Consider the following 16031-nt stretch of genomic DNA (forward strand, 5'->3'; position numbering starts at 1 on the left):
TACGTCAGGCTGGCGATTCGACCCTCTGTGCTGTCAGTGATGAACAGCATTCTAGAGGGTGTTTTCCAACAGCTTAACGCTCGCCTAAATACCACTGTTGAAGCCAGTGTGCGATTTGCAGGTTGGGGGGGGATGGGGGGGATTCCCCCCCCACCCCCACCCCTCTGCATCAGACCATCACCTCCTCTGGTTTTAGTTTATGCATCCCAACCTGGGATGTTTATTTTCCACGCACTGGAGTAAAACTTCACGTATAATTTAAATTTGTTGAGCCGAACACTGAAAGTTTTAATACAGTCTTACTATTAATACTATTAATATGTATGCTTATTAATTTTGAAAAAGTGTTATGTAGTAGGTAAGCATTTCAAAACGTTTAGAACTAAACGACAAGACGACGCACGCCACATTTCCGTAGCATGCCACAATGTTGCAAGACGTCGCCCCAGCGTAAACGAGGCTTTAGAGCCAGGTCTGTATTGTATGGTGGATGTGATGTGTTGCGTACGAAACTAAAACCTGCAATCAGATCCAAACTTCATGGAAAACTGCGAAGAGGTGTCATCCTGCAGCAAGATAACGCTCGCCCACATCCTGCCAAACGGACAGCCGACGCAATAAAGGAGTTGAGATTCGAGGTGCTGGAACATTCACCATACCGTCCAGTCCTGGCTCCAAGCGATTTTCACATGTTTGGACCCTTAACGGAAGCACTAAAGGGAAGAAGATTTGAAAGTGATGAAGACGTCATTGCTGCGGTGCAAAATTGGTTACAGATGCAACCGATAAACGTATTTTCTGATGAAGTAAAAAAAAAAAATCGTAAAACGTCGGGAAAACTGCATTGAAGTCCAGGGAGATTATGTAGAAAAATAACGCATGTTTCAGTTTTCTATCATGAGAATAAGTACAGCTTTTCTCAAATGTGCCTTTACTTTTTGACTTCCCCTCGTATATCTGTATGTAGATGATTTTGTAAATAAGCTTTACCTATAATGTACTTTTAAAGATATAACAAGGGATGGCTTTTCTGATAGTGCTTACGCGTGAATAGAGAGTTTCGACATTAACATCTATTTATAAATAACTGTTTAACCATGGGTAACGCCACCGTCCAAGCTAGTAACATATGTAATTATACTAACCCCCTAAGACATCCCCCCCCCCCCCCCCACCACTGGTAAAAGCACAAATCGAACACTGGTTGAAGCCCAGCATGTTCTACAGAGTATCGACGTGTTGTCTTGGCCTGCTCGATCGCCATATCGGTCTCCAATCGAGCACATATGGGACATCATCGGACGACAACTCCAGCGTCATTCACAAACAGCATTAATCGTCCCTATATTGACCAACCACGACAGGAAACCCCATCCCACTAACTGACATCCGACAGCTGTACAGCACAATACATGCTCGTTTGCATGCTTGCATTCAACATTCTGGCGCTTACACAGGTTATTAATGTACCAGCATTTCACTTTTGCAACGGCTTTTATTGCGCTTACATGAACCTCTGGCATTGCAATGTTAATCCCTTACATGTATTAACAAGACAAATGTATTCTCGAAATTTCATTACACTACATGGATTATTTTTTGGTGCTGCAATTTTTTCCTTCAGCATACTTCCACAATGACAATGCCTGTATTACTTATTAAAATATTCTCAGCCCAGTGATTTGCACTACTGAAAAACTTATTGGCTAGTTGTTGAGCGTAATTCAGTCTTTTTTCCACGCAATAAATTCACCAGAATATATAAAAATTGGTTCTATAACAAATACGCACACAGAAAGTACTGCTGATCTAACTTGCAGCTCAGAGTGCAGTTGTTGACGACAACTACCAAGTAAACCACATTATTCCCATGAAGTTAGCACTCACAACATCATATGCTCGCAAAGAGCAGTTTCAGCTGGTACACCACTGGAAAACAGTTGAACGGAATAGATAGTGTGTTGAAAAGAAGTTGTGAGATGAACATGAACAAAAATAAAGCAAGCGCAAAGGAATCTAATGTAATTACACCAGACGATGCTGGGAGAATTAGACTAGGAAATGAGATACTAAAAGTAGTGGGGGTAAAATAACTGAAGATGGCCGTAGTAGAGAGGTTATAAAAGAATACTAGCTATAGCAAGAAAATCGTTTTTGAAAAATAGGAATGTGTTAAAATCTAATGTAAATTAGTATGTAAAGAAGTACGTAAACAAGTATCGGGAACTTCTTGGCTGAAGGTATTGGCATGGAGTGTAGCCTTGTACGGAAGTGAAACATGGACTAAAAGCAATGCAGACAAGAAGACAACAGAAGCTTTGTGACGCTATTGAAGAACGCTGAAGATTAGACCAGTTGATGGAGGAACTAATGAGGATCTACTGAATCGAATTGGGCAGAAAAGAAATTAATGGCATGACATGAGTAAAAGGAGGTATCAATTGATAGGACACGTCGTGAATAATCTATAAATCGTTGGTAAGAGGGGGGGGGGGGGGGGCGAAGACGGGGAGGGGGAATGTAGTGGATTTATACAAGGAGACCAAAGGATGAATACAGTAAGCAGCTTCAAATGGTTGTAGGTCTTAGGAGTTTTTCGGAGCCGAAGAGTCTTATGCATGGTACACTGGTGTCGAGATCTGCATCGAACCAGGCTTCGGTATGAAGATAACAACAGCCACAAATCACTTCACAGGACTCAAAATGTTTTTCAGCCATAAATTTATTAATGCGAAACTCGTACCGAGCGGGGTGACACAGTGATTAGTGCACTGGTCTCGCTGTCGAGAGGACGGCATCTCGTATTCGTTTTCCGAGATTCCTCTGAATCTCTAAACTCAAACTCTGATAATGTTCTTGTGAAAAGGACTGGGTTTTCCTTCTCTGTCTTCACGGATTCGAGCCTATGCTGTTTGTCTAACAACCTCGTCATCCTGCTTCGTTAAACCCCAATCGCCCTGAGGTGTGACGTGTTGTTTTTTCTTGGCTATTCTAGGAATTCGTGCTTCACGTTCCTTGCCTTTCCCATTGCCAGGGCACATATGAGACGAGATTAATTAGCCAGAGGAAAGTCGTCTTTTTTGTTTCGTAATCGAAGCAACTTCTCACGCAGGAGATGGTTTCGATTTCGTTTGCTGTAATGAAGGCCACCAAATTCCAACCACGATTTTGTTTACTGTAATGGCGTGAAGTTGTGGCCTGACGTTCCGCCCCTGTTAACAAATTTGTGCACAAACCAGTTTGGAGTCTTTATAAACGTCCCAAACTTTGGTGAGGTATTCATCGTAGTCAGTACTGAACATCCTCCATCTCACTCAAAGCTTTCTCGTTGTGCTCCTTATTATGAAATGTCTGCTGCGTCAGATAGTTTACACAGATTTCATCGACGACGGTCCCATACCATATCGTGCACTTTGACTATGTTCCCAACTGTGATTTTATTTCTGAGACGTCATTCGCGTTGATCTTCTACAAGCGATGTTTAGCTTCCCAATGTTTATAAAGATGGACCTGATTCCTTATAAGTCTTCATCAACTTCAGATGAATATTAGTTGATCACAAATTGGCCAAATCAAAGAGTTTTATGACATTATATCGATGCAGTTTATCTATTTGTATCACAACACATTTACTTTACAGACACAGAAACAAATATAATCTGCAGGTCAAATCACCTTACTGCTGCTTACGTCTTGCACCAACTTACTCCTAAAAATAACAAAATATTATTGATAACACTTTTACGTTCGTGGAAGACTGAGATCTTCTGATCTTGCTCTCGTATGTCCTTGTAGTCACTATCCTCTGTGTGTTAACCGTAAACATTGAGAAGTCAGACTGAAAACTCTCTCGGTATTTCATACATGATAAATGCCGTCATCCTAATGGAAACTTCGCTAAAGAGGATAGAGACTGTTAAATATCCGTTGACATAAAGGTAACTGTTAATGATATTCTAGAACTACTAACGAATCTTGGGAGGAGTGAATAGGATATTATGTTACTGAAAGGGCCATAACGAGGCGCGTCTGTTGTTCTTCCAGTATTTCATGTACTCTCCGCCACATATCGTGCGGTTGCTGGCAGAATACACTTGTAAATTATTTAGAAAATCGATGGAAAATGTCAGAAAGGAAGTTCTGTGACCGAGCTACTTGGTTCGCTAGTTTTCGTAGAATACTCTTCGTCTCCCGTCTCTGAAACTATTACTCGGATGTCATCAACGAGAATGAGGCATTGGTGAATTTTCTCCAGTAACCAATAAGAATGATTAAGACATAACAATAATTACTCGTCGACTGATGAAGGCGGATATATTCTTACTCTTTACAGTATTGCATAGTATTTAGCAAACTACACTAAAGTTTATGGTTGTGTTTCATATTCCATTCGTATACCTTGTGATGGGAGAAAATTTGCCTGCGCTGCTCTGTAAGATGGCGATTTTCCGCAGTCGTGATAATTACGTGATAAATACACTGAAGAGCCAAGGAAACTGGTGTTGTTGTTGTTGTGGTCTTCAGTCCTGAGACTGGTTTGATACAGCTCTCCATGCTACTCTATCCTGTGCAAGCTTCTTCATCTCCCAGTACCTACTGCAACCTACATCCTTCTGAATCTGCTTAGTGTATGCATCTCTTGGTCTCCCCCTACGATTTTTACCCTCCACGCTGCCCTCCAATACTAAATTTGTGATCCCTTGATGCCTCAGAACATGTCCTACCAACCGATCCCTTCTTCTGGTCAAGTTGTGCCACAAACTCCTCTTCTCCCCAATCCTATTCAGTACCTCCTCATTAGTTATGTGATCTACCCATCTAATCTTCAGCATTCTTCTGTAGCACCACATTTCGAAAGCTTCTATTCTCTTCTTGTCCAAACTATTTATCGTCCATGTTTCACTTCCATACATGGCTACACTCCATACAAATACTTTCAGAAATGACTTCCTGACACTTAAATCTATACTCGATGTTAACAAATTTCTCTTCTTCAGAAACGCTTTCCTTGCCATTGCCAGTCTACATTTTATATCCTCTCTACTTCGACCATCATCAGTTATTTTGCTCCCCAAATAGCAAAACTCCTTTACTACTTCAAGTGTCTCATTTCCTAATCTAATACCCTCAACATCACCCGACTTAATTCGACTACATTCCATTATCCTCGTTTTGCTTTTGTTGATGTTCATCTTATATCCTCCCTTCAAGACACCATCCATTCCGTTCAGCTGGTCTTCCAAGTCCTTTGCTGTCTCTGACAGAATTACAGTGTCATCGGCGAACCTCAAAGTTTTTATTTCTTCTCCATGGATTTTAATACCTACTCCGAATTTTTCTTTTGTTTCCTTTACTGCTTGCTCAATATACAGATTGAATAACATCGGGGAGAGGCTACAACCCTGTCTTACTCCCTTCCCAACCACTGCTTCCCTTTCATGTCCCTCGACTCTTATAACTGCCATCTGGTTTCTGTACAAATTGTAAATAGCCTTTCGCTCCCTGTATTTTACCCCTGCCACCTTTAGAATTTGAAAGAGAGTATTCCAGTCAACATTGTCAAAAGCTTTCTCTAAGTCTACAAATGCTAGAAACGTAGGTTTGCCTTTCCTTAATCTTTCTTCTAAGATAAGTCGTAAGGTCAGTATTGCCTCACGTGTTCCAGTATTTCTACGGAATCCAAACTGATCTTCCCCGAGGTCGGCTTCTACTAGTTTTTCCATTCGTCTGTAAAGAATTCGTGTTAGTATTTTGCAGCTGTGGCTTATTAAACTGATTGTTCGGTAATTCTCACATCTGTCAACACCTGCTTTCTTTGGGATTGGAATTATTATATTCTTCTTGAAGTCTGAGGGTATAGCTGCCTAATATCGTGTAGGGCCGCTGAGAGCACGTACAAGTGCCGCAAAACGACGTTGCACGGATTCGACTAATATATGAAGTAGTGCTGGAGGGAACTAACACCTTTAATCCTGCTGGGCTGTCCGTAAAGCCATGAGTACGAGCTGGTGGAGATCTCTTCTTGCAAGGCATCCCAGACATGTTCAATAATATTCATGTCTGGGGAATTTGGAGGCAGGCGGAAATGTTTAAACTCAAAAGAGTGTTCCTGGAACCACTCTGTAGCAATTCTGGACGTGTCGGGTATCGCATTGTCCTCCTGTAATTTCCCAAGTCCATCGAAATGCACAATGGACGTGAATGGATACCGGTGATCAGACAGGATGCTCACGTACGTGTTCTCTGTCAGAATCGTATCTAGACGTATCAGGGGTCCCATATCATTCCAACTGCACACGTCCCACACTGTTACAGAGCCTCCACCAGCTTGACAAGTCCCCTGCAGACATGCAGGGTCCATGAATTCGTGAGGCTGTCTCCATGCCCCGCTCGACACAATTTGAAACGAGACTCGTCCGACCAGGTAACATGTTTCCAGTCATCAACAGTCCGATGTCGGTGCTGTTGGGCCCAGACAAGGTGTAAAGTTTTGTGTCGTGCAGTCATCAAGGGTACACGAACGGGCCTTCGGCTCCGAAAGCCCATATCGATGACGTTTTGTTGAATAGTTCTCTAGATGACACTTGTTCATGGCCCAGCAATGAAATCTGCAGCGATTTGCGGGAGGGTTGCACTTCTGTTACGTTGAACGGTTCTCTTCAGTCGACATTGGTCCCATTCTTGCAGGTTCTTTTTCCCGCCACAGCAATGTCGGAGATTTGATGTTTTACCGGTGGTGGTGGTAAGTTTCTACGGGACCAAACTGCAGAGGTCATCGGTCCCTAGGCTTACTCACTACTTAATCTAACCTTAACTAACTTACTCTAAGGACAACACATACACCCATGCCCGAGGGAGGACTGGAATCTCCGACGGGGGGAGCCTCGCGAACTGCGTCGACACGCCATATTCCTCGCGGGGTAGCGTTTTACCGAATTCCTGATATTCACGGTACATTCGTGAAATGGTCATACAGGAAAATTCCCACTTCATCGCTACGTCGGAGATGCTGTGTCCCAACGTTCGTGCGCCGACTGTAACACCACATTCAAACTCCGTTAAATCTTGATAACCTGCCGTTGTAGCAGCAGTAACCGATCTAACAACTGCGCCAGACACTTGTTGTGTTATATAGGCGTTGCCGACAGCAGCGCCGTCTTCCGCCTGTTTACATATCTCTGTATTTGAATACGCATGGCTATACCAGTTTCTTTGGCGCTTCAGTATATATGTGGGAGATAGAGGAAAGTGCCCAAATTGAACTGCCGATCCCCCTCCCCCCGCCCCCCCTCTCGTCACCGCTCTAAAGCGGACCTCCTAGTCTCTTGGCTCTGAATTCTTCTGAACTCTAGTGGAACCAATTGCAGATCGTGGTTTAGGCTTCCACCACTCTGTAGTGGAGTGCAAAAGTCGCACACTTCACTTGTTACTCGCCGGCCGCGGTGGTCTCGCGGTTCTAGGCGCGCAGTCCGGAACCGCGCGACTGCTACGGTCGCAGGTTCGAATCCTGCCTCGGGCATGGATGTGTGTGATGTCCTTAGGTTAGTTAGGTTTAACTAGTTCTAAGTTCTAGGGGACTGATGACCTAAGATGTTAAGTCCCATAGTGCTCAGAGCCATTTGAACCATTTTTTAAGGCTAATGTTTATTGCGCTGTGTACGGCATTATGATCTCTATTGGCAACAACCGAACTAGACTGACACACTTCCTTGCCCCGCTGTAGCGCATACTCTCTGCTTCAAATTAGTTTATCTGGGCGAAAGAGTAAGCCCTGGTGGAAGAAGGAAGTTGGCGGCAGAGTAAGTAACAGTTGCCGACGAGGACTGGAGGACACTACGCTGGTTGTCGTAAGCGGGGCGGGGCTGGTTGGTAGGGCTGCTGTTTGTGTACTGGAGGCTACGCTGGACAGGGCGATTATAGTGTCTCGCACGGTGTGTGTGAGAGACACAGTGTCTTGCAGCAGGTAGCCTGCACATAATGTGTCTCTGCAGAACAGGTGCGTGAAGCGAAATGCAGCCGTTGTGTTGGTGGACTATTTGCTACAGGTATTGCGCCCCCCCCCCCCCCCCCCGGCAACATTACTGCCGTTTTTTAGTGTTACAGTATTAGATGGTGCTTCCGTTTCTTTCTACTGATCTTGGTGATTAAAACTGGTATTCTATAATTGCGTCACTTTATGTTGGATTCTAACAGCTGCTCAGAATACATTTGCTAAATGCTATTATGTAATGAGGATGGTACTATATAAGCAACTGGTTCCGATCAACTTGTTGAAACAGTTATTAATACTCTGGTATTAGACCACGAAAGTGGCTAGAATGACTGAAGCTGAAACACTAACTGTACTAGTAGGTTCGAGGAGATTGTTTATGCAGATGTCTGATACTGAGCTGTTTCAGATGTAAGGGCCGATACTGTATTGTGTTTTTGTGGACTGACATAGGCTAATGCTGGATTCTAATGGACCTGTGAAGCAGTGGCCGGGACATACCTGGCCCTCTATAAAAAAAAAATGAATCTACGTTCCATTTCAGATTATGTACTACTCAGTGGTGCTATAGATTCTTTTCTGAAGTGTTACTGTTTTTTATTGCTGTCAGTTGCTATGTTTATGTGAGGCTTGTAAGTCACTGTGAGAAAGAAAATTCTTTAATAGTTCCGTAAAATAAACTCCGTTGAAGTTTATTGTAGGATAAAGTTTCGGTTGCTGTATTAAACTGTGAGGTTTACTGATTTAACTGAGAGTTCGTTGGTTCTTTACTAAGGTTTATTTCAGAACTGAAGTATTATTTTTTAAATATTTGCTTCTGAAAGTAAGTGTTTCAATGTTTCAATTTTTAACATTGTTGCAGTAATTGTGGATCAATTAAAGAGAAATTATTGTGTGGTCCATCAGCGAGCGAAGTTTTATACAACTGTGGTCTTTAATAAAGGTTTTAAAAGATCAATCAATCACTCACTCCATCCTTTCCACTGTGGCCCAGCTATCTGTAACATTGTGGTCAAACGGTTTCGTTCAGATGTTTGGTTAAAACTTTATTTGGTTAACAAAATATGGGTTTTAGTTGCATAAACTGGATCCCTTCAGTTTCTTAAACTGGCCCCCTTAGTTACTCATGTGTAAGTTCTACACGCTCTTCTTCTCTTGGAATTCTACTGCAGGTTGTAAGAGGAGCAGTGGGAAAACTGATCAAAGAAAGCGGAGTCCTCCTAAAATGACTAAAGCTTTTGACACAGTTTAGAAAAAGATGGGTTGACAGAAGGTCAGTAAACAATTTAATTTCTCGCCCCCCCCCTCCCATCCCACCAAAATAAAAGCACTTATGAGACTTTCCAACGTGACGTACGGTACACCAGAAAGTAGTAAAAACAAAAGGGACATCTACAATTTTGGTTAAAGACTACGAAGAAGAGAATGGACTATATCGTCTTGTTATGGAAGCTTCTTTCTTTGGACTTATTCGTAATGACTTGTGAAAAATGGCCATGCAAGTGAGTTAATCATTCCTTAAATGTTACAAAAATAGAAAGCCTACAGGATGATTCTACAGAGGGGCTACTTTCAAACCAAATTACGTTTCTCCGATTTAATACTCTTTCCAGTTTCGTTTAATGCTATTTTTTTTATTTTCAGAACAGGTCCTATTTTGTTAACTAGTTTTTAAACTCGCTAAGGCTTTTGAGAATAATTTTTTTCATAATAACTTTAATGATTTTTCTAAGAGTGAAATATAAATGGTGAACAGGTTGTAGGGTTATTACATAGTTTTAAAACATAGTTTATCATATTTTCTGTTTTTAAAAATAAAAAGCAAAATGGGAGTCTGTTTTACGCCTTTTTTCTCTGATAATACTACCCTTTATTTTTAAAGTCTGTTGCCAGTTACGTCTTAAATAATTACATTCAGAGTCAGTAAAACTATGTAACATTTAAGAGCAGCGGTATAAATTTTGTGTAGCCTATATTTCACAATACGTATTACGTGACATAGATTTTGTGGTGTCACCGCTAGACACTACACTTGCTAGGTGGTAACTTAAATCGGCCGCGGTCCTGGAGTACATGTCGGACCCGCGTGTCGCCACTGTGTAATCGCAAACCTAGCGCCACCACATGGCAGGTCACAAGACACGGACTAGACCTCGCCCCAGTTGTACGGACTACATAGCTTGCGACCAGACGTACGAAGCTTTCCTCTCATTTGCCGAGAGACAGATTGAATAGCCTTCAGCTTAGTCCATAGCTACTACCTAGCAAGGCGCCATTTGTATCAGTGCTTATAGCGTACTAATATTCAAGAGAGATGTATTCCAACAAGAGAATAAAGTTAAGTATTATAAAACTACGTACTTTTCTTTAGTGCATTAATAAGTCTCCTGTTCCAGTACTTCAAGCCCGTCTGCGTTAGTTTAGCGTGCACCTAGCTACCTCATTGTGTCTAGACAGTATGAACTAGACACAACAGATTTCATGTTATTAGGCAATTTTATGGTACAATTGTTTGTCGCGTTAATAGAAAATGGGTTATTGACCCTAAACTTGAATCGCACGAAAATACAAGGTATGAAATACTTGCCATAGTTAAATATTATATATGGCACAAAATTGTTAAGGCAAATAGTGTTTCACACGTTTTGTTTCAAGGTCGATAGCAATCATATAAAGTCGGGATATTCAAGCAACCGATTTTCGATGAGTGCTCAGAAAACTTCTATATAAACCAGAAAAAAAAAACAGAAATCAGTGTTAGACATAGAATTACATCATCTTCAGCGTGGATACATCACAAGAAAAAAACTAGTCTCCAGCTCTGTCACTTTTCAGTTTTTCGAACGTGCTGCGCTTGTTAGATTACGTCTTGTTTTTAAAAAAAACGGCATAACTGGACGGAGTGCAGTGAAGGAAAAGTAGCACTATTATACCGAGTATGATGTTGCCCACCTAGTACATTTAACTGGAGAGAAACAGCCATTGTGCTTAATAAACCAGAAACCGGGCCAGCTGATTTCCAGAGGGCATTTGTGCAAATCAAATGACATCGGACATCTGACATTTGATCGGTTTAGCAACCGCTGTAGTCCTTATCTTGTGAAAACAATTTTCCGAAATTCGATCTTCGTCTTATGGGAGTTGTTTCCCATGTAAAACTGGCATCTAAGTTGCAGGTGTCTTTCATTGGGGTTCTCTCCCTTGTTAGGTAGTACCGAGTCGGAGACAGTTGAAGCTAAACAATTTCACCTGTTCTTTTGCATACGCATTAGTCTACAGGACCTCTAGTCACTTATACAATTTTTATCTATGTTTCACGTATTAGTTCACAGAATTGTAATCTATAAGTGAGCTATTTCGATGGTGTAGTTTCCACTTAATAACGAGCACCTAACGCGATTTACAGGCGGGTTATTACATAAAATTGCAAGTTACGGTACGTGAAATGACAGTGAGAATTTTGTTTTATTTCTAGGAGTCTTAATTTCCATAAATACGTAAAGGAAAACCTGAACATTTTCGATATTGAGAACATTAGTTGTGTTTACAAAATACTATTACATGAATGCAGTTTTGATTTACCAGTAAATTATGACATCATGATAGCAATATCTTGTGATTCGTTATTATTTCTTACTAAGAAAAATTTTCGCTGCGGACAGGATTCGAACCTGTGCGGGGAAACCCCATTGGATTTCGAGTCCAACTCCTTAACCACTCGGACACCGCAGCTCGATGACAATGCTTGCCTGTATCGATACATCTCGCCGAGTGCTTTGTACAATTAACTTATCGATGTTACCAAAGGTAGCGACACGTTTCTTCCGGCGGTTTATACAAGGACAGCACACTTTGCCAGCGTGGACGATCTAGTCATTGGTGGCGTTTGCTGCTGAGTGGCTTACGCAACGCGGTTGGATTCGTGGATTCGCTACGTCACCTGAGACACTGCTTTCCCCGTACTCCATTTAACTGCAGGCTATTGATGCGTAAAGGCTGTAGTACTTCACACTAACAAAGAGCTCAAATTATAGTTATGTTCGCGCAAACTAAGTTAACACGTGGCGCGATGGCTGATGCAAACGACCATAAATGGAAAATGCTGTGCTGTTAGTCAGTATAAAGTGGCGCAGCTCTTATTTTACTGTGTGCAACCGATATATTTCAACAGTTCTGAGACTGTACGCTACAACTTTAAATGAAATTTCACATTGCTAATAAATTAGAAATACTCTACTTCTTAATGAGAAATTTATTGAGGGACGGAAAACAGCACATTATTCAGTATAGTATGGTTGAACCTTTGTTGATCATGTTATGGTTTACTGACATAACGAGTAGTACTAGTTGTAATTAGACTTTGTTTCATAAAGAAGCAGTTTCCTGATAGGACGTTTTATCTGATAAAAGTTCTCGTTACATCAGGTTAGACCTTGATAATATGGCGACCTGGTGCAAATTTTTAGGACTAGCTTAAAGGGCTACCAGATTATCTAATGGAAATGTAGGACACATTAGTAAAAAATGTAGGACATTTGTCACAATGTAGGACATGATCACTTAATGAAAAAATATGTAATTTCAAAATATTTTTTAAATTCTGACACATACAATGTTAAATATGATAATCAATGGCAGTCAGTTATATTTCTCTGAAGAACTAATCCTGTGCAAAACATTTAGCTTGTTTGAAATATAATCAAAAAATTCCAAACAACTGAAGTTTTTAAAACTGTACTTTACAAAAACAATACCTTTGACTGAATCAATAGATAATCTGTTCCTTTCATCTGTCCATTGTGCTCTTATTTGTGAAAATACTCCTTCAACATTAGCAGTATGTGCAGGAATAGCAAAAAAATACTGAATTAGCTTCAACAGTTCAGAATGGCAGTCCTCATTCATGCTACCACTAAAATATCTAACCCACTAATCATTACAGGACAATTTCCCAAGTTCAGAGCAAAAACTGGTTCACATTACATATCTCATCACAACACTTGACACCATCTATTACAATGCCTTTATCACTCAAGAACTGTACACACTTTTGTACATCATCCATGCATACTTTATTATTTAAATTTAACCACCTAAAACAACTGAGTTCTGTAAAGGACTCGCGCCATTTATCTAAATAGCCCAGACATTTCGCCATACAATGAAACAGCCTCCTGCACAAAATTTTCAGCTTTTTAATCAAGGCCCTGTTCGCTAGCACTTATCAAGACCTTTTCGTCTTCAGTGACATGAAATTACTCTGTAATCAATTCTTAAGAAGCCAACACACATTATCTAAAATTGCGATCATCTAAGCAATGAATGTTTGTTCATTTTCAAGTTGTTGTATCCCATGGTGGAACACAGACATCAATGAATGTAAGTGATGTAAATAAGCCTTACTCAAACTGTTTTCAAAGAAAATCTTTAGAACTTTAGGAGCATTGGATATATACAAAAAGTAAGATTTGAAAGCCTCATATTGGCAATTATAAATTAAAATTCTTTAACCCTTTCAGACCCCTTGTCCATTTCAATGGACACTACTTTTCGAGAGTAATATCTCATATCTGAGAGCACAGATGTTTTTAGGATTGCTTGTACGTCGCAATGGAAGTCTTGTGGTTCAATCTGATGGGCGATCCTGCCACCTAGTGGTGAAGTCACAAAGTATTTGGACGTTGTTTGAGACAAGATGGCCACACAGAGGAAGCATGTAAAAGGTGGGTACATATGTCGACCAATTTTACGTGTTTAAAGGCTAGAGTTCCCCTTGTTTTTAAGTTTTATTTGTTTTAGTAAGGTTTTGGATACTTTCTATAGCAAAATTAGACACATGCTTCGGAAAATCACTGTATTATCGACGTTACAAAACTGATGTCCATTGAAATGGACATTTAGTCCCAATGGTTGTTTTTACTTGTGTGCTTGTAATGTATCTCTGCTATATGAAAATAACTTCTGTGATGCAACTGCGCCTTTTTTTGTAACGTAGGGGACGAAAATAATTTATTTTATGTTACCAAAGGTTCAGTAGATAAAATTCCAAGCATTTATGTACAATATTGCAGTAGTTGTACTTGATGTTATTGCTTCGGACTTGGTATTAGCGTCTTGTTTCAACACTGTTCATGAAATTGCTTACATCTGACGTATTGTTTTTCAGAATTTTATCATATTGAGAGGGATGCTTCCCAAATGCTGGATTTGCTGATGTCAAGTGAGGTTTCTGACTTAGAGCTCTCAGAAAACGATGAAAGTGGCCCTGATGATGCAGAATCTATTCCACAATGCACTAGACCTGGTATGTAATAATAAAACTATCAATCTCACCTGACTATTATATATATTTTGACCTGGTTGTTGCTATACTGGATTGTCATTTTTAGATGCTGATGTAGTCACAAACTACGAAGAGGAACAACTGGAGGACGATAGTTGCAGCACAGAAGAAGATGACCAAAATCATACTTATGCACAGGACTCAAATGTTGAAGACTGTATTATTCCATGTGAGTGGGTGTTTACTGAAAAAAGTGATATTAGATGGAGAAGAAAATCGCCTACACTCCAAAGCACACCTATAGGTGAAGACCAGTATTCAGTGCAGCCATCAGAGTGTGATATGACACCCATTGAATATTTTTCAGAGCTCATTTCTCATGCTTGCTTAGAAAATATGGTTGAAAAAACCAACATGTATGCATTGCAACATGGGAAAACATTTACACCGACAAATGTAACGGAAATAAAGGCTTTCCTAGGACTTCGTATAATTATGGGATGCTTGAAATACCCCAGAGTTAGAATGTATTGGGATTCGGCATTGAATTTAGATCTCTTTGTGGAAAGCATGTCAAGAGAGAGATTTTCCCAACTGAGATCAAATTTCCAGGTAGTTGACAATTTGGCTTGGCCAGAAAACTGCAAAGACAAATTTTACAAAGTGAGACCCATTTATGATTGTATTAGAAGTAGATGTTTGGAACTACAGATTGAGGAAGAATTATGTGTTGACAAGCAAATGATTCCTTTCAAAGGTCATTTAGGAGTAAAGCAGTATTGTAAGGGAAAGCCTAAACCTTGGAGAATAAAACTGTTTTTATTATGTGGAAGAAGTGGTCTGTGCTATGACTTTCTGTTGTACCAAGGAGATACTCCAGAAATCTCAAACACTTTTGTAAAAAAGTTTGGTTTAGGGGCATCTATTGTTCTAAAACTTGTTGAGAGAATTAACAGGGAACATGCTTATTTATATTTTGATAATTTATTCACAACATTCAACTTACTAGAAATATTAAAAATAAAAATATATATGCAGCAGGAACAGCAAGACTATGTCGTATGCCAAATGTACCTTTCACCAGTGATAAGGATTTGAAAAAGAAAGGGCGTGGTTTTTCTGAAGAAGTGGTGAGCATGAATGAAGCAGTGATAATGTGTAAATGGTTTGAGAACAGACCAGTAGTTCTGGCAACAAATTTTGTAGGATGTGGTAGTCAAGATGAAGTACAGCGCTGGGAAAAATCAAGAAAGACATATGTTTCTGTCTCACGGCTGAAGTTGTACGTCATTACAACCATGCTATTGGTGGTGTTGACAAAATAGATATGTTAATTAGCATGTATAGGATTTTTATTAAATCTAGAAAATGGACATTGAGAATGTTGTTCCACGCTGTAGATTTAGCGTGTGTGAACAGTTGGTTGGAATACAAAAGAAATACTGAATCACTGGGAGAGAAAGAGACAATGGATTTGCTTCATTTTAAGATGAGAATAGGAGAGGCTCTTGTAAAAATGGGCACTAGTACCAAAGTGAAACGTGGCAGACCCAGTAGTGATTTACAGGACATAAGAGCAAAAAGAGCAAGAACTGAGATTCGTCCGGCACCAGAGATTCGGAATGATCTTACTGCACATTTTCCTGAGTACCATGATAATACAGAAGCTTCAAGGTGTAAAATGCCTAGTTGTAAGAATAAAACTCATGTATTTTGTGAGAAATGTAATGTTCATCTATGTTTTGTCAAAGGAAGGAA

General features: G+C 40.2%; 1 non-coding gene across 1 annotated transcript; it reads right to left on the reverse strand.

The window, feature by feature from the left end:
- Positions 1 to 11640: 11640 nt before the first annotated feature.
- Trnas-cga (transfer RNA serine (anticodon CGA)) lies at positions 11641 to 11722 on the reverse strand. The gene has a single exon. It is a non-coding gene; the product is annotated as a tRNA-Ser (tRNA).
- Positions 11723 to 16031: the final 4309 nt, after the last annotated feature.

This window comes from Schistocerca nitens, chromosome 1, assembly GCF_023898315.1.
Source record: "Schistocerca nitens isolate TAMUIC-IGC-003100 chromosome 1, iqSchNite1.1, whole genome shotgun sequence".
Classification (NCBI taxonomy): domain Eukaryota; kingdom Metazoa; phylum Arthropoda; class Insecta; order Orthoptera; family Acrididae; genus Schistocerca; species Schistocerca nitens.